The sequence below is a fragment of the Mytilus edulis genome, chromosome 8, assembly GCF_963676685.1.
Source record: "Mytilus edulis chromosome 8, xbMytEdul2.2, whole genome shotgun sequence".
In the NCBI taxonomy this organism is placed as follows: Eukaryota; Metazoa; Mollusca; class Bivalvia; order Mytilida; family Mytilidae; genus Mytilus; species Mytilus edulis.
In genome coordinates, this window is record NC_092351.1 from 46645142 (window position 1) to 46664884 (window position 19743).

At 33.9% G+C, this 19743-nt stretch overlaps 2 long non-coding RNA genes across 2 annotated transcripts; both read right to left on the reverse strand.

Annotated features, from left to right (window-relative positions):
- Positions 1-622: 622 nt before the first annotated feature.
- Positions 623-19659, reverse strand: LOC139485751 (uncharacterized). Its single transcript, XR_011655380.1, has 3 exons — positions 19536-19659; positions 12155-12312; positions 623-886 (listed from the first exon to the last, which is right to left on the reverse strand). It is a non-coding gene; the product is annotated as an uncharacterized lncRNA (long non-coding RNA).
- LOC139485764 (uncharacterized) lies at positions 13366-15495 on the reverse strand. Its single transcript, XR_011655392.1, has 2 exons — positions 15126-15495; positions 13366-14681 (listed from the first exon to the last, which is right to left on the reverse strand). It is a non-coding gene; the product is annotated as an uncharacterized lncRNA (long non-coding RNA).
- Positions 19660-19743: the final 84 nt, after the last annotated feature.

A 19743-nucleotide genomic window follows, 5' to 3' on the forward strand; every position in this document is an offset into this window, starting at 1 on the left:
ACATGTCCCCCTACATGAACAGGTACCGTCAGACTGAACAGTGTATGTTTTTATCCTTTTACTGTGAGCTGAGCGAATATTCAGAATACGACCACTTTTTTAGTCTAATTTCTCATAAATAAATTTCCAATCATATGCTCATTGTAAGATTTTTAATGGTTAATACATTTATTGACAGATTTCTTTTTTTTTTGTATACATTAATCATGCTGCAATTTCATTCACTTGTAATGAGTGTATTGTGAATAGTAACTTAAATACATGTATGCATAACTCTTGTACTCTTTCCTATAAAACTGCAAAGCGTATTTTACGAAAAGAGTATATGAAATTTGGTGTTACAATATTTAGGCATCCCGTTAACGGGGAGTTGAAAGGGTGAGAACTACATTACTCAGTATAGCATGTTCACATGAGGACTGATGACTTTCAGAAACTCTTGGTTTGTAGTTCCTCAGAAATCTCTGATGGATTTGAATCTTACAGACATACAAACAGAGGTACATTTTGTAAAATAAGTATAAAAATTTAAAGAAAGATTTCCAACAGACTGATTAATGTCTGACGGAGGCCATTTGGTACATAATTAACCTTTTTGATTTTTGAACATATATGGTTTGCTTTTCAAAATTGATTTTTATTGACTGAATAAAAACAAGCTGAAGAACTCAAATTTTTAGTTCTATCTTCTTATCAACTGCAATAACTTCCATTGCAAATACAATAAACAGTAATCTTAAGAATGAACAGCATTAAAAACTAAAAAAATGTGTTTTTCTCTCTCTCAATTTAATGTTTTTTAAAATAACTGTTTCATAATTCTGCTTCAATGTTATTTTCCACTGCTCTTCCTATGCATGTGATATATATCTTTGCCAACTTGTTTCTGGAAAGGAAAAAGTGGATTATAACATTTATCATTTTGTTAAAGTCCAATAATAAGATTAAACATAGGTCAACCATGACATAATGTGAATCAGTGTACATGCATTGCTAAAGGTGGTATAACGTTAATTATACAAGGTTTATATTATACAGGGAGAAAAATGAAAGAAAAAAAATGGAACATTGTTTGATTTACCTACTTGAAAACTGGCCTTGAAGTCATTAAACTTTCGAGTCAGTTATTTACTCAAACTCCAAAATCAACAAATCAACCAATCAAAATGCTGGATTTCAATTTTCGACCACGATTTTTTTTCTCCGGGCACTGAGAAAATTTTTTATGACTTCAGGGCCTGATCTTATACGATTTGGAGAAGAATTTTAGCGTCCCAAGTCTGGGTTCATGGCAAATCTCCATGTTTTCAATACGGGCTGCACTTTTAACATTTTTAATTTGTTTTGTTATAAATTAGGTCGTTAATTTTTCTAAATTGAATTGTTTCATATATTGTTTATGTCATGGTCTTTTGTAGCCGACAATACGGTATGGGTTTTCTCATTGTTGAAGTCTGCACAGTTGTATATTATTGTTCACATCCACATCGTCTCAAATTTGGTGGATAGTTGTCTCAGTGACAATCCTACAACTTTTTATTATTTTGTAGTCTTGTTTCGTGGCAAATGATTACACCAAGACAATATAAAGTTATGGATTCTTTATTTCGTTATATATTGTAATCCAAAATAAATACCCTGTAATAACAATACATTATATTAATGGATGTAATATAATTAAGTAACTATATAAAAGGTTTAAAACATTATGTTAACAATTATGAACAAGGAAACTGTTTACTTTTCCAAGCATTTAAATAATAAAAGAATACTATATAATTTCATTAAGTCGGAAATAGTGATCTCCAATTCTATTGTCTCATGAATACATCTAAATACCAAATCTAATCATAATGCATATGTCGATGCATTAGTAATACATTATAACAGCAATGCAATGAACTGTTAAATACCAAATTTAAATAAGCATATTTAAAAATAACATATACATGCAAAGCAAGAACATACGTGCAAACAAAGCATAAAGCACTTTCTAAAGCAGACAATACAATAAGCAAAACGCACATAGATTCAACATAACAAAACCTACCTCACAGGTATTTGTGAAGGCTTGAATACAATAAAAGTACAATCACATCAGGTTGATGCCGACATGGTGGGTCATCAATATGGAATATACCTGCAGTACAAATATTAAATTCATAACTAACCTAATCTGCATATCAAAATAAGATAGTTATTATCTTTATCAATTTAAGACTTTATTTAATATCTGAAATTATTATAAAACATTCATTCCATAAATTCAATAGTTTAATCCATTTACTGAAATTTAGCTGTTTTATATAATTTACTGTTTTAACCATAAAAGCACAATTATTAAAGAGATTTAAAGTTCTTTTAAGTTTTCTATTGTTACACTTGCATATCACATCTACCCATCATTCAAACATGCATTTATTCATAACATTCGTAAATCATGCATACATATAATTATAAGGATAGATAACTAATATATTAGTATAAGAAGAATAACTGACCTTATAAATAGGAAAACCAAACTCCAAATAGAATATAATATTACAATTTACTAGACAATGAAAATGGTGTCCATTACACAAAGTGACCATGTAGAAATGTAAAGTTCCCGCCAAAGAATTGACCACTAATCAATACCAATAAAACACAATTGAAACACCTGATAAAAGTCACACCTGAGCGAACCTGAAATATACACTCCGTATAGTTTAACCATGCAATAATATAATACTACAGTATTACTTATATATAAAATACATATATCCTAAAATAACACTTTACCACACACTCCCCCCAGCTGTAAAATGACGTCCCGTCATTTCCAACTAGTGGTGGTTGACAATGTCCAATATGGTCCTTGCTGCATCTCTCTCTAATCCAGTTGCTTTAAATAACGGCGTCTGGGCCAAAGACGAGATGTAATCAGCTTTCTGTCGCCACTCTGGAATACTAGTTCGTCCAGCAACAGCCATACTTGTCTCGAACTGTCCAGATCGAAACCAAGCAGGTGGTCTTCGTTCCCTTCCAGAACGTCTGATTTCTACCGGTGGTAATTCGTCAGTATCCTGATGTACATCATCATCATCAATAGTAGTATCTTCTGATGAAATACTCTCAGCATCTTCGGAAGCGCTTCCAGTAGGTTCAGTCTCTTCAATCTGGGCGTCCCCAGAAAGACTTGTTACCTCATCACTAATATCTGCGTTAGCATCGGAGTCTTCAGCAAGAGATGATTCGCTGTCCGCTGTTAACACAAATCCAACCTCGGAGTCCTCTGAATTAGTTGATGCTGTGTCATCAGCTGAATCCTCCTTGGTTGCATGAACCACTGGTAGTTTCTGTTGCTTACTAGCACGTGGGCGTGGAGTTGGTCTCTGTTTAGTAGTTTGTAACTCTACTGGTTCCTGGTCTCTGATGTAGCCGACTGGAAGAAGTAGGTTTCTATGTAGTTTCTTCATTTTCCCCTCTCCATCTTCCCGGATAACGGTGAATACAGGAATTTCTTGATTTGGCTGATCCAAAACAACATATGGTACATCTTCCCATTTATCAGCCAACTTGTGTCTGCCATCGAAGTATACAATCTTCACCAACACTCGGTCACCCTTCTGTATAGAAGCTCCTCTGACTCGAAGATCGTATGCTTCCTTCTGTGTTGCTTGTGCTTTCTTGGATGCTTCTGATGCCAGTTGGTATGCAGAAGAAAGTCTATCACGAAGACCTTTGATGTACTTTGTAGCTGGCATCTTGGTGTCTTTGTGAAGTCCAAAAGCTAAATCAATTGGCAAACGTGGCTGTCGTCCAAACATGAGGAAGTACGGTGCAACTCCTGTTGACTCGTGACGAGTGCAGTTATAGGCGTGAACCATGGGTGCAACGTAAGCTTTCCAATTAGTCTTCTGTTGTCGATCTAATGTACCAAGCATCCCCATCAAAGTACGATTAAACCTCTCTGGCATACCATTTCCCATGGGATGGTATGGTGTTGTTCTGGATTTCTTCATCCCAGTCAAAGTACACAACTCTTTGATCACTTTACTTTCAAAATTCGCTCCTCTGTCAGAGTGTATGCGTAGCGGAATTCCGTAGTGGACGATGTAATTATCAAAGAGTGCTTGGGCAGTAGTTCTAGCTGTTTGATTCCGTGTTGGTATAGCCTGGGCGTATCTGGTAAAGTGGTCCATGATGATAAGTACATCTTCATATCCTCCTTTAGAACGCTCAAGTTTCAGGAAATCAATGCAAACTAGCTCTAGTGGAAATCTGGTGGTAATGCTGACCAAGGGTGCAACTTGACTGTTAGCTGGTGTTTTCCTTTTCAAACATCTACTGCACTGTCCTATCCAATCATCAACTGCCTTGTCCATTCCTGGCCAGTAGAATCTGTCACGCAGCAGTGATAGTGTTCTATCCTTGCCTGGATGGCCCATATCATCATGCAGTGCCTCAAGGACGATCTTTATATGTGCAGATGGTAATACCAGCTGTGATTTCCTGTCATCACTAATCATCACGTCTCTGTATAATACGCCATCTTTGAGAATAAGGTGTTGAAACTGTCGCAAGAGTAATGATGATCCAACCTCTGCTGTTGTAGGTTTCCTTCCTTCTTTAACATATCTCACAAACGGCGCTATCTGTGAGTCCATGGCTTGCGCTTGTTTCCAATTGATGATATCTTCATCTTTGTATTCATCTTCATCATCATCAGATTGCACTACATCTGGGTTAACAGCTAAACTCTCGATGAATGTGTTCGGAAGCTGTGAATTACAGATAGCCTGTACGGATTCTATCGATATGACTTCTCCACTATCTATACTTTGTGCATCTGGAATTCGGCTGAGTCCATCTGCGTCTCCATTTTTCTTTCCAGGTCGATACAAGATGTTGAAGTTGAAGTCTGCAAGGCTGCTCAACCATCTGTGACCGGTTGCATCGAGTTTAGCCGTGGTCAACACATATGTCATGGGGTTGTTGTCTGTCATGACTGTAAAGTTGCTGCCTAAGAGGTAATCCCTGAACTTCTCACAAACAGCCCACTTCAAAGCGAGGAATTCCAACTTGTGTGGTGGATATCTCTTCTCTGACTTTGATAAACTTCTGCTGGCATAGCTGACAACCCTCAAATGTTCTCCCTGCTTCTGGTACAATACAGCTCCAAGTGCAAATCCTGATGCATCTGTATGTAGTTCGTATGGAAGATTGCTAATGGCATATCCAAGTATAGGTGCTGACACAAGTCGTTCCTTTAGTGTTTCAAACGCTTTGTCTTGTTCGGGACCCCAGTGCCATGGTTTCTGCTCATGTTTCTTTACTTTCTTTTTCATCGGATTCGGCATCAATTCTGTGAGTGGTTTACTGATGTTGCTGAAATGTCGAATGAAGCGACGATAATATCCGACGAATCCGAGAAATCGTCTAACATCTTCAGGACTGGTGGGCTTTGGCCAATTCACTACTTTATCTGTTTTGGCTGGGTCAACCTCCACACCTTCCGCTGAAACAACATGGCCGACGTACTTCACCTTGGTCTTGAAAAATGAGCACTTGTCTGGTGCAAGCTTCATGTTGTGTTTCCGGATCCTGTCAAATACAAGGCGGAGATTGTCCAGATGCTCTTCATAGGTTCTGCCAAAGATAATCACGTCGTCTATGAAAATGCAACAAATCTTGAGGTGTAAATCTGACAAACATTCCTCCATAATTCTTTGGTAGGTTGCTGGTGAATTAGTCAAACCAAACGGCATTCTGTTGTATTCGTAGAACCCGAGTGGACCCACTGTGAAGGCGGTTCTTTCCTTATGCTGTTCTAGAATCTCCACTTGGTGATACCCGCTCTTCATATCAACACATGTGAAGTATGAGCTGCCTGCAAGAGCATCGAAAAGGTCTTCAATCCTAGGCAACGCATAACTGTCTTTTTTCGTAATTCTGTTCAGCTGTCTATAATCCGTACATAGGCGTAGTTTGCCATTCTTCTTTCTAACCAGAACTACATTTGAAGCATAAGGACTATGTGATGGTCTAATAGTTCCATTTCCTAACAACTGTTTGAGATGTGCCTTCACTTCATCATACATGGCTGGTGGTATACGCCTGTATCGTTGTTTAAACGGATGTTCCTCTAACAAATCTATTCGATGTTTCACTGTAGTGTTGCCAATATCTTGATCATTCTTAGCAAAGATGTCTTCGTATGACTTAATAAAATCTTTCCCTATCTTCAACTGCTCTTCTGTTAAGTCAATGGTGTTGATTTCCACTTGATCAATAATGGGTATCTTTGCTTCAATATCTTCTGTTTGATGTTCAATACAGACTGGTTGTATTTCGCATAATACTGCTCTTGGTTGAATAGTAATGGTGCGTGATGTTACATTGGCAAGTTGTACGTCTATCTTTCCGTTACTTCTGTACTTGAATTCTATAAGTGATGGTTCTACTTCAAGATCATTGCAGTTGGGTTGTAAAGTTGATGGAAGAAGCATAGCTGGTGTTGTACTATATGGTAATTCTTTGTCGATAAAACCTGGTATCTGAACCGTTGAATTTGGCTTGATGGTAACTGGTTTGCCAATAGCATTCTTGATAACAGCCAATGTGTTATTGTGACGTTGAAGTTCCTTTTCTCTGAGTGTGATAGTTCTAAAGGTAAGGTACCATGAAGTGCTGAGTTTTGATGTTTGTAAATACCTGTTGCCATGTTGCAGTTGCAATAACTTCATGATGTGTTGTAGGATATTGGTTCCAATGAGTAGTGGTACTTGGGTGTTGTATGTACTGTCTGGAATCACCAATATAATGCATGGGTATCTTTCAGTCTGAAGTGGTATCTGAAGTTCTGTTTCTATGTATCCTTCATATGGCAGTTGCTGTCCATCTGCACACTCTATATCTAATAAGGTGTTAAGTTGTTGAAGTGGCAAATCAATTAAGTTGTTGTTGTAATATGTGTGGCTGACTGTTGAAACTGTTGATCCAGTGTCAAGAAGACTCTTAACTGTTCTACCATGTAGTATTACCTCAGTTTCTGTTGGGCTTCCAAATAATCCTGGTGGTATCTGTGTAGAAGGACCTGTCGTAGTTGACTCGCATAAGCCTAAGGGTGGTCCTGACCCATAGACTTCTTGTAGTTTAAATTCTTCTTTCCATCTAATATTGCTGTACAACCAATCTTATAGTGTCCTGGTAATCCACATCGAAAGCATTTCTTTTCTTCCTGGTGTTGGTAATTTGAAGTTAAAGTAGCTTGTGGTGTAGATGACTCATGATATCCTTGCTGTTGTACATGTCCTCCTCCTCTGTTGTACTGTCCTTGATTTCTGTTGAAATATCCTCTATTGTTCCTATAACCTCGACCTCTAATTGATCCTCTTCCTCTAAAATCTGTTTCCCATCTATCCATCCTGGTAGTAAGTTGATTAATCAATCCTTCAAATTTATTCATCTGTGATTCCTGTATTGAAGTATCAGAAATTGCAGTTGCTTTGGCTGGTTGTGGCTTATGAGATGATAACTTCCTCTCCTCATGATCTGTTTCTATCTGTCTAAGTACAACTCTGAGCTCATCAAAATCCTTTATGGTGTCAAACTTATGGCCTGATATATCCTTTAATTCTGTCTTCAAACCAGTCCATAGCATAGAATGTAGCATGCCATTTCTTTCTTTTTGTTGTACTAATCCTCTATCTACTGCTCGACCAATGATGTTTTCCAATCTACAACTCCATTTAGTAACTGTCTCAGTATCATCTTGTCTGGCTCGGTAGAACTGAGCAAGTAAATCCTCCTTTTTCTCCACAGCTCCATATATACTGTCAAGCTTGTGCAAGATATCTGGTATACTGGCTTTTGCTCCAAGGTGCATGGCAACCATTCCTGCATCTCCTTTCAGTGATCGTCTAACAGCATAATTGATGTTCTCTTGGTCGTACAATTTATCAGCCATCAATCCAGTTACTTCATACCTCCAAAGTTCGTAGCTGGTTTCCCCTTTGGTGTTGTTTCCAGAAAAGTTTGATATCCTGGGTGGATCTCTGTACTTGGTATGTTTGGATGGTTCATCTTTCACTTTCGGTTTAGACTCCTCTCCTTTATAAGCCAAACATTTCTTCATGAATTCTGCAATATCTACTGGGTGTTCTCCCACCTCTTTCTTCAATAATTTCAACAGAGCGATATCTTCAGGTGCAATTTCTTCTGGATTCGCCATGTTGATATATATTTGTTTCACTTATAAGTGATTTGTAAATAAAGATTCACTAAAAAGTGAATAAAGAAAACAAAATTCAACTCAATATGAATAATGAGAAAAAAATGAAATAAAGTTTTCACTCAAGTTGATAATAATAAACTAAATATTCTGAAAAAGAAATGATAAGTAAATAATGAAAAATAAACTAAAATAATTTTCACTAAGAAGTGACTAAATAAGTTTCACTAAGAAGTGACTAAATAAGTTTCACTAAGAAGTGACTAAATAAGTTTCACTGGTAAGTGCTTAAGTAAAGAATGTAAAAAAAATCAAATTCAAATTGTCTGAAAAGCAAATGTATAAATTAATCCAAAGTCAAATGTAAATAGCAATAGACAATAAATACAAGTAAATAAATATATGTGTCTGAAACTAAATAAAGTATAAGTCAATCAAAATCACACAGTATAGACTCTAAACCAAAATAGTATATCTGAAAATCAAAAAGAAAAATAAAGATATTAATAACTACAAAGAAAATCAATGTATTAATAAATGAAAAGCAATTCAAGATAATCACTATATATAAACAATACTAAAGAGAATAACACAAATCAATATAAGAAATATATATATAACCACAATGACTTACCAACTATATGCAAAACCTGAACTTGTATATGAGTTGTAAAGCTTGTACGTCTACAAACCCATGTCAAACAAGTATGATATCAAATCAAAGAGAAAAAAAAAATATGTAAATAAATATGCAAGTTAAATATATACAAATGAATATACAGACAACTATATATACAACTAGGACAATATAATCACAAGATAACTATACTGTATCACTGTTCCAATCTACTCAAGTCAAAGTACAACTAAACTAACAACAAACTATACCAAGCTAACCTAAACCAACCTAAATAACTCTCTCCACTAAAGACTAAGTCCAAGAAAGAGTAATAGAAAGTTAAATATAGTATAAGTGCCTTTCCAAGGTATGGTGTAATATGGTGGATAAGTAAGGATGGTAAGTATGAAGGTTAAATAATCAAGTGTTAATTGTACTACACAAGCTCACTGCTCTCAATTAAACTTTTAAAGTTTAAACTTTTAATTCAAAATTTAGTTTCTAGAAAAGTTTAACTATTTCATCAAATGTTAAATGTAACAAATATCAATGACAATTGTACACAAACAAATCAATTTCACAATACACATGTACACAATACACATACATATATGACAATGTAAACAACAATGAACAATGTCAAATGCAATACACATAAACAATAAACATGACAATGTACAAATATAAACAATGTAAAGTACAATGTGAAATGCTAAGTCAAGGTGGAATGGACTATGTGTGTTTATGTGTAACTATCAATCAATCAGTGTATGTTGATATCTCACTGGTAATTTTACTAAGTCCGAATAAAACAAATAAATTTGTAAAATATTTTCAATGTACAACTAAGTGTATGTGTGTATGCACAAAAATCAAAAGTAAATTTTAAATCAGTGTATCTAACTGCTAACTACTGATATGTAGTTGCTAATGTAAACAAAAATGTCAATATCTAGTACTTCCGGTTGACCTCTATGACCTTTCCCGGGGGTAGGGATACAAGTGTATGGGGTCTCAACAAACACAAAATGTTCAAGTCTAATTACAAAACTATGTATGAATAATGTCTATATCACACTTAATTTACATGTAAACTGTATGCTCAATACCAAATAACGATTGTCTATCTATTCAATATAAAATATCAAGTGGTTTTTTTTTTCAATGTAACCTAAAACATGAATGAAAATTTTGACAAAGTTTTTTTCAAACTCAATTAAAGTTTCTAATGGCAATTTCCAAATGAACAAATAATTATGATCGGTTTATACAATACATATGACAAACAATACAACATATATAAACATACAATGCACAGTACTGACCCATTAATGAATTCACAATCCAAGTTGATATCCACATGAATCCAATTTCTGAACGTGCTGAATGTTGACACCGGAAGCTAAATAAATGTTACTGGTCAGTCAATATACGTAGGTAGATCTGTGACGTAGAATTATCGATGACGCGCACACAGGTAGAACACAGGTGACATCAACTGATTTGATCTGTGACGAAATATTACGTTGGGCGCCAAACATGTAGTCTTGTTTCGTGGCAAATGATTACACCAAGACAATATAAAGTTATGGATTCTTTATTTCGTTATATATTGTAATCCAAAATAAATACCCTGTAATAACAATACATTATATTAATGGATGTAATATAATTAAGTAACTATATAAAAGGTTTAAAACATTATGTTAACAATTATGAACAAGGAAACTGTTTACTTTTCCAAGCATTTAAATAATAAAAGAATACTATATAATTTCATTAAGTCGGAAATAGTGATCTCCAATTCTATTGTCTCATGAATACATCTAAATACCAAATCTAATCATAATGCATATGTCGATGCATTAGTAATACATTATAACAGCAATGCAATGAACTGTTAAATACCAAATTTAAATAAGCATATTTAAAAATAACATATACATGCAAAGCAAGAACATACGTGCAAACAAAGCATAAAGCACTTTCTAAAGCAGACAATACAATAAGCAAAACGCACATAGATTCAACATAACAAAACCTACCTCACAGGTATTTGTGAAGGCTTGAATACAATAAAAGTACAATCACATCAGGTTGATGCCGACATGGTGGGTCATCAATATGGAATATACCTGCAGTACAAATATTAAATTCATAACTAACCTAATCTGCATATCAAAATAAGATAGTTATTATCTTTATCAATTTAAGACTTTATTTAATATCTGAAATTATTATAAAACATTCATTCCATAAATTCAATAGTTTAATCCATTTACTGAAATTTAGCTGTTTTATATAATTTACTGTTTTAACCATAAAAGCACAATTATTAAAGAGATTTAAAGTTCTTTTAAGTTTTCTATTGTTACACTTGCATATCACATCTACCCATCATTCAAACATGCATTTATTCATAACATTCGTAAATCATGCATACATATAATTATAAGGATAGATAACTAATATATTAGTATAAGAAGAATAACTGACCTTATAAATAGGAAAACCAAACTCCAAATAGAATATAATATTACAATTTACTAGACAATGAAAATGGTGTCCATTACACAAAGTGACCATGTAGAAATGTAAAGTTCCCGCCAAAGAATTGACCACTAATCAATACCAATAAAACACAATTGAAACACCTGATAAAAGTCACACCTGAGCGAACCTGAAATATACACTCCGTATAGTTTAACCATGCAATAATATAATACTACAGTATTACTTATATATAAAATACATATATCCTAAAATAACACTTTACCACAATTTTATACACTATGCAATCGTTTAAAAAAATAATAAAAGTATTCTTTTTGTGAATTTTTTCATTATTAGTACCAGTGGAAATTCTCATTAATGATTATAATATATTACTATTTTTTAAATCTGTTATTCGGTTACAGAGAAGGAGATGTTTGTTTATATTTCCCTTAGGTTTCTAAGTTCAACTATGTCCTGCTGTAACACTCTGACATCTTTGGATCGGTACCAAAACACATATGTATTAATATAATCTGATTATTCGAGCACAATATCAATGCAATCTGTGAAACAGTTAAATGAGAAGTTGTGTGTACGAATATGTACTTCCCGTAGACTTTTTTGTTAACTTTAATGATATCTTTCATTTGTTGAAGAATTGTATTTCTACTCTTTATTCTTTTGAATTTGCTCGTTGTTGGTTTGTTGTCATATGAACACACTACAACATTTCATGATATTGAAATACAATTATAGGAATAATTGCAAATACTTACTTTAAAAAAATCATAATTGAGTGTAAAACTATAAATATATATACCTACCTTTCAAATTATGTCAATGTTCTACTGTCACCTTTCATACCAGTTCTATCTCTATCTCATATTTTATCTGTTCATGACAATTTTTAGTCGTTGATCTAAAACTTTATTTTCCTCATAGACTTAGTCTTTGTGTTCTGGTGGGATCCATTTTTAGATACCTATAACAATAGATCATACTGCATCAAATACTTTGCATGCATTTATAAAAAAGTTGTTTTTCCCAACATGCATGTTATGGTATTAATTATGGACGTAACACTTTGTAAATTGTCCTTTGAAAAAATACATCATGAGATAAAGATTGTATCGATGATTTACAAAATTCTGTAAAGTGGTTCAGGAGTAATTGATGACACTTACGTGGGACATAAGGACAAGATTTGTTCCATATGTGAACACATTCACACTAAGAAAATGTCACCAGAAGTGCAAGTCTGTCATCACAACGGATAATGTTTATGTGATACAGTAAAAACAGTAATCAAAGCGCGAAAGCGCTGTAAAGGCAGTTAATTACAGGTTGTGTGTATTTCTAGTCCAGTTATATCATTATCTTCCATAGAACAGAGGTGGTTTGTAGTATTTAAGATTTAGAGTTCTCTTGTACCTAGTTCACCTATATCTATAGTCTACTGTTTACAGTATATTTTCTGTACCTCGCCATGAAATGCATTTTTAAGACATAAGAACTTTTCCTTTTTAATGCATATTAAACAACGGACACATATAAAATGACAAAATTGTGTTTTTGATGATGGCGATGTGTTTGTAGATCTTTCTTTACTGATCATTCTTGGTGCTACAATTATCTCTATCTATAATAAACATGGCCCAGTATTTACAGTTGAAAATATTTTTTAAAAATTAACAAAAAATACAAAAATTTATGAAAATTGTTAAAAATTGACTATAAAGGGCAATAACTCTTTAAGGGGTCAACTTAAAATTTTGGTCATATTGACTTATTTGTAGATCTTACTTTGCAGAACATTATTGCTGTTTACAGTTTATCTCTATCTATAATAATATTTAAGATAATAACCAAACTCTGCAAAATTTCCTTCAAATTACTAATTTGGGGGCAGCAATCCATCAACGGGTTGTCAGATTTGTCTGAAAATTCCTGGGCAGATAGATCTTCACTGAAGAGACAATTTCACCCTATGTCAGATTTGCTCTAAATGCTTTGTTTTCAGAGTTATAAGCCAAAATCTACATTTTACCTGTATGTTCTATTTTTGGCCATAGTGGCCATCTCGGTTGGTTGACCGGGTCTAACCACACATTTTTTAAATAAGATACCGCAATGATGATTTTGGCTAAGTTTGGTTAAATTTGGCACAGTAGTTTCAGAGAAGATTTTTTGTAAAAGTTTATGGACGACGAAACCAAGTGATGAGTCAGGTCAGGTGAGATAAAAAGGAGTTTTTAATCAAGGTAACAATGACATCTGGTGGCCATAAAAGCTGTCTCATTAGCATTTTAACCACTTCCCATATTTGCTTTTAAGACAATAGAAGAAAATTATTCATGCAAAAACAAAACTTACTTGTAAATATGAAATTCTCTTTACAGTATGAATTTTTCTCATTGTTGGAGATTGTACAGTAGTACAGTCCTGTAACTGCTTATACCCATTTCTTATCCCCTTTAGTTTGATAAACTCACAGAATATCATATATTTACATTGTGCCACATCTCCTTATTTTTATATGCATTACAATAACATGAACAATTGTAATTCAAATCTATATATCAAAGCAAAATGAATTTCACTACTTTCATTCATGCATCCTTTGGAAAAATATAAGTTCTAATATGACACAATACATGTATATGTTTATTTATATAAAAATAATATTTAGTTTTCGACTCTTAACAGGTATAAACAAGAATGTGTCCCCAGTACACGAATGCCCCACTCGCACTACATGTATCATTTTCCATGTTCAGTGGACCGTGACATTGGGGTAAAAACTTTAATTTGGCATTAAAATTAAAAAGATCATATCATAGGGAACATGTGTACCAAGTTTGAAGTCGATTGGACTTCAACTTCATCAAAAACTACCTTGACCAAAAACTTTAACCTGAAGAGGGACAGACGGACGGACGAACGGACAAACAGACTAACGGACGCACAGACCAGAAAACATAATGCCCCCCTACTATTGTAGGTGGGGCATAAAAATGCACAGCTGTGTCATGATTTGTGAAATCTGCTTAAAACATAGGCATTTATGGTGTTTGAGTAATTCCATCTGTGAAGCCTAACATTAGCTCGTCAGTTGGTGGTGGACAGTTATAAATCTTTCCTGCAGGATGAATGTACATCTGTTCAGGAAAACCAATTTCACAAATCAAAACTTTCCTCTAGATTTCTCCTACAATATGCATCCAGTTTAGTTCTTTTGGTTTAACGGGACACCGTCTTGTAAACCATTCAGTCTCTTGCTTACAAATGGTGCATGAAAATAGGATGGGAATGCATGGCAGTAGTCAAGTCTCTATAAAGTGGGTATGTGCCCTGAAAAAAGTTTTATAACATTAGCTTTCTTGAAACTTTTGAAAGACTTGTGCAACACACATACCTAAATAACTATAACATAGGTGGAGAGCATCATTCATGTCAATGTTTTGTTCCTGTTTACATTGTCATTGATATTTTTCAAGAAAGCCCGAGGCATAGCTCATGAATTCTTGTCATTACAACCGAAATTTACATAATTACTGCTAAAATAATTATCAGTATAATATATCTCTTGTAGAAAAACCATACAATTGTAGTATAAACCAAAAAATGTCAAACAGATGATATTGAATCGTAATCCCAAAAGTTATGACGTCTTGAATTCACCCCCCTTTTTATTCTAAAACGATAATTGCGGTTGCAAACAGACTTTGGTTTACTTGCATGGCGATTATATAAATAACAGTATATTTATATTTCTTAAAGAAAATAAAGTTTTACCATGAATAGATTCCTGAACGTAGTCGTTTTCAGTAAAATGTGCCTTGCAAACAACAGCTGATTGATATGGGTTCTACGATTGCATCGCACATGACAATCTACGTTTGAGCCATGGCGTTGATCCAACTTTTCCTTCTTATTAAGTCATTTAGAAATGCAAGTCCTCCTCTTAAATGACACTCAGGTACACACCAACACGGACTAGGCATCGTTAATTGTGTGATTGTTTTGCAGTGCAAAAACGGAAGTTAAGGACGGAACTGACTGGTTTCACTAATAAGAGACAAGAAGAATTTTAGAGACAAACAGCGACAAGAAGTTTAATTTAGTGACGAAGCGACAATAACGAACAAGGGACAAGCGAATCGTAATTCTCTCACGAGGCTATTCTAATTTGATGTGATAGGGTGAAGCTACACCTATCAAATATGTCCCTATGAAAAAGAAGAATTTCACTGTTAGAAAGGATATGATATTGCATGGTTTTGATTCAATAAATTCTTTAAAAGGAAATTGAAATTTTTTTGTTTTGATGGCCAATTTTTAGCGTGTGCATAAAATATATTTTTTTTATATCAATAAAAACTAATCCCTTTCTTCTTAATAAAAACATATTTTTATCTATCAATGTACAGTAATATAAAAAATGTTTTATAACCGCCCCTATAATAAAAAATAATGCATGTTTTTTTTAATATCTATGGGGAATAAGTTATTGCAATGACATTTTTTTTATTTATGTATAGTCGTTATATAGTCTTCTTGACGCTTCTTCTCGCTAAATTAATTATATTGTCGCTTCTTATCGCTATTTTAATTTTATTGTCGCTTCTTATCACTTTTTGACGCTTCTTGTCTTTAATTAGTGGAACCCTATTCAGGAACGATAATTTCATATTTTACATAACTGAGACCGAAATAACTATAACGTCATACGGCTTCACGTACAGAAATACTTTAAATTGTATATTATGCAATATAATTCACGGTCAGTCGACTTTTAATTATAATATCATGTTATATCAACGAGTGAAATGATTTTAAAATATCTTTAGATCGCAAATAGTACTCGAAATTGAACGGACCTCTTTCCACACGGAATTCGAATAATGATAGTTTGTAATCAGATTGACTGCTTATAATGCAAAAGACACATTAATAAACAGATTTTTAAAACGAACAATACACACTGATCGTTTCTTTATTTCCCAATGTAAATGAAAGGAACAAAAACCAATACATACCACAAAAAGTAGAGGAGAAATTTAAACATTTCCGGATCTATTTCTTGCAAAATGACCCCCAGCAAAGATTTGCGTAAGGAAAAATGAACCTCATGACTTGAAAGTCAGGCCTTAAAGCACTGCCTTTAAAAACATTGGTAGTAAAATAGTGCGGGATGTTTAATTTTCAACAAATGTAGGATTGGTCACATTTAATCGGATGCCTCATATAGCATGTATAGAAAGAGAGTGCCATGATCTCTGCAGGTTAATAACTATTGCAACAACTCTTTTAGAGGCCATGGGTGGCCTTTTGTCTGAATATGCAGGAGGGCAAATTCCTGTCCACCTTCAATATGCTTTCGTTGTCCAGTGGCAGTCCAAGTTTCATTGACCTTCTTTCACCCCAGATGACATCTTTTACAGGACTTACCTATTGTACTTATTTAACAATTGTTTTGAACATACATGTAATATTTGACACTGGACATTAAGCAAATTTTTAACACATGTACTCCAATATGTTATTATTTTGAGGAATCTCAGTAGGATCATTTTAAACTATTAGGATTATCTTCTTGAAATATAAATATTATTCATACAAAGTATTGCTCAATAATTATGTGTCGGATTACTAATATTCGTGTGTCGGTCCAATGGCTCGTCGGACTAATAGGGCGTCAGGCTATTGGGGTGTCGGACCAATATGGTGTCCGAACCGAAAGATTTAAAAGGCCAAAAAAAATAAAAAAATGTGCAACTTATAAAAGGGTCTGGTCTGGAAGTGGTTTTTTCATTTCTGTATTCTGTAATATTCTATACCATTTTTCACTTTTTATTATTAATTTTGCCTGTTATTCTCTTTTCTTCATATTCAAGCACCACACTATTATCGATTCTTCATTGCTTTTGTCTACTTTATAACAACAATGGGAATAATATGAAAGCCAGCAAAATAGGACATTGGAAAATTGTCTGTTTTCTGTTTCTTGGTTTATTCTTGCTTGTCGTTGGAGGCAAACTTTTGTCTTTCTGTCTCTTTAGTTTGTGTGTATTATTATAAATTAAACGAATGTAACACAAATTTGCCATCTTAAAACAAATATGTTGAACATTGCGTCTGTTATTTAATCTCTTTTTAACAGAAGGAAAAAACTAAGATTAAATATAATCAACAGAAGTATAAAAAAACTATGAACTAAGTCTTTGAAGTTAGATGCATGATTTTTGTCGAGCCTGCAACTTTTGTTGCAGAAAGCTCGACATAGGGATAGTTATCCGGCGGTGGCGGCTACGGCGGTGTTAGCTCACTTCTTAAAAGCTTTATATTTTGGAAGGTAGAAGACCTGGATGCTTCATACTTTGTATATAGATGCCTCATGTTACGAACTTTCTGTCAGTCACATGTCCAATGTCCTTGACTTCATTTTCATGGTTCAGTGACTACTTGAAAAAAAAGTTAAGATTTTTTGTAATGTTAAATTCTCTCTTATTATAAGTAATTGGATAACTATATTCGGCATGTGCGTACCTTGCAAGGTCCTCATGCCTGTCAGACAGTTTTCACTTGACCTCGACCTCATTTCATGGATCAGTGAACAAGGTTAAGTTTTCGTGGTCAAGTCCATATCTCAGATACTATAAGCAATAGGTCTAGTATATTCGATGTATGGAAGGACTGTAAGGTGTACATGTCCAACTGGCAGGTGTCATCTGACCTTGACCTCATTTTCATGGTTCAGTGGTTATAGTTAAGTTTTTGTGTTTTGGTCTGTTTTTCTTATTCTATATGCAATATGTCTACTATAATTGGTGTATGGAATGATTGTAAGGTGTACATGTCTAGCTGACAGGTGTCATCTGACCTTGACCTCATTTTCATGGTTCAGTGGTCAAAGTTAAGTTTTTTAGTTATGGTCTATTTTTCTAATACTTTATGCATTAGGTCAACTATATTTGGTGTATGGAAATATTTTATGATCTATATGTCGGTTACGCAGGTTTTATTTGACCTTGACCTCATTTTCAAGGTCCATTGCTAAGTTTTAAGTGTTTGTATTTTGGTCTGTTTTTCTTTATTTATAAGCAATAAGTCAACTATATTTGTAATATTGAAGAATTGTTAGCTGTACATGTCTGCCTGGCATGGTTTATCTGACCTTGACCTCATTTCCATGGTTCATTGATCAATGTTTTAATTTTCTTGGTTAATGTTGAGTTTATGTGACAGTTGTAGTAAAGCTTTATATTTAGGTCTATCAAGATAGTATCAAGGATTAGTAAAGAGGGCAAGACATTTCAGTGTGTGCACTCTTGTTGTTATTAGTTGTTAGTGGCTTTGAACTAGCTGTCAGTAACTGCAAGTACTCTCAGATCTGTATTTAGTGACTTTTTTTGTTGGGTAACGGTAACGTCCATTATGTTTTTGTTACTGAGATGTATTTCTATTTGCATTCATGTTATTTAAAGTTAAATAAGCCTTTTTCAACTGAATTTTATAGTTTGTTGTTATGTAGAACTGTTACAACTCTGTTCCAGGTTTAGGGGGAAGACCCTAGGCCTAGCATGTTTAACCTCACCACATTCTGTATATATGTTCCTGTCCGAAGTCAGGAGCCTGTAATTCAGTGGTTGTTGTTTGTTGGTGTGTTACATATTCATTGTTCGTTCATTTTTGTACATAAATAAGAACGTTAGTTTTCTTGTTTAAATTCGTTGACATTTGTCATTTTGGTGCCTTTTTTAGCTGACTATGCGATATGGCTTTGCTCATTATTGATGGCCGTATGGTGACCTATATTTGTTAATTTCTGGTCATCTGATCTGTTGTGGAGAGTTGTGATTATTCCACTCATTTTGGGTGCCATGATTGGCAAATAAAATATATGTTGTTGCTGTTGTTGTTGTGTCGTTGGCAATAATACGGCATCTTTTTTTATAAACAAATATATATATATATATATATATATATATGTAAATCGAATGTTCTGTTTTCCCTTATGAACCACATTTGAACTAAATTCTTGAAGGGAAAGACATTGTTTTTGCATAAATGTCAACATAATACAGAATGTTGTGTCAACAAAATACAGAATCAACATGTTGATTCCGGCAAAATATATGATCTGACAGGATGCTCACGGAATAAAACTTGTTATGGATGAAGACATACATTTGTAAAACATACATGAACAATAGCAATCCGTAGATGATTCGAAAAGGATCCGCCATCTCTGACTTGTCGTAACAATCGTCTCTTTCTGTAACTTTAAGACTTTCTGCAAGTGGCTGGTAAACCATCATTTTCTCTGCTGTATTTCTGTATCCTATCCTTCCCGGCTGATCTGCTGTTGTCTCAAATTTTGCCGTTGATGTTATTATCGTAATCACAAAAG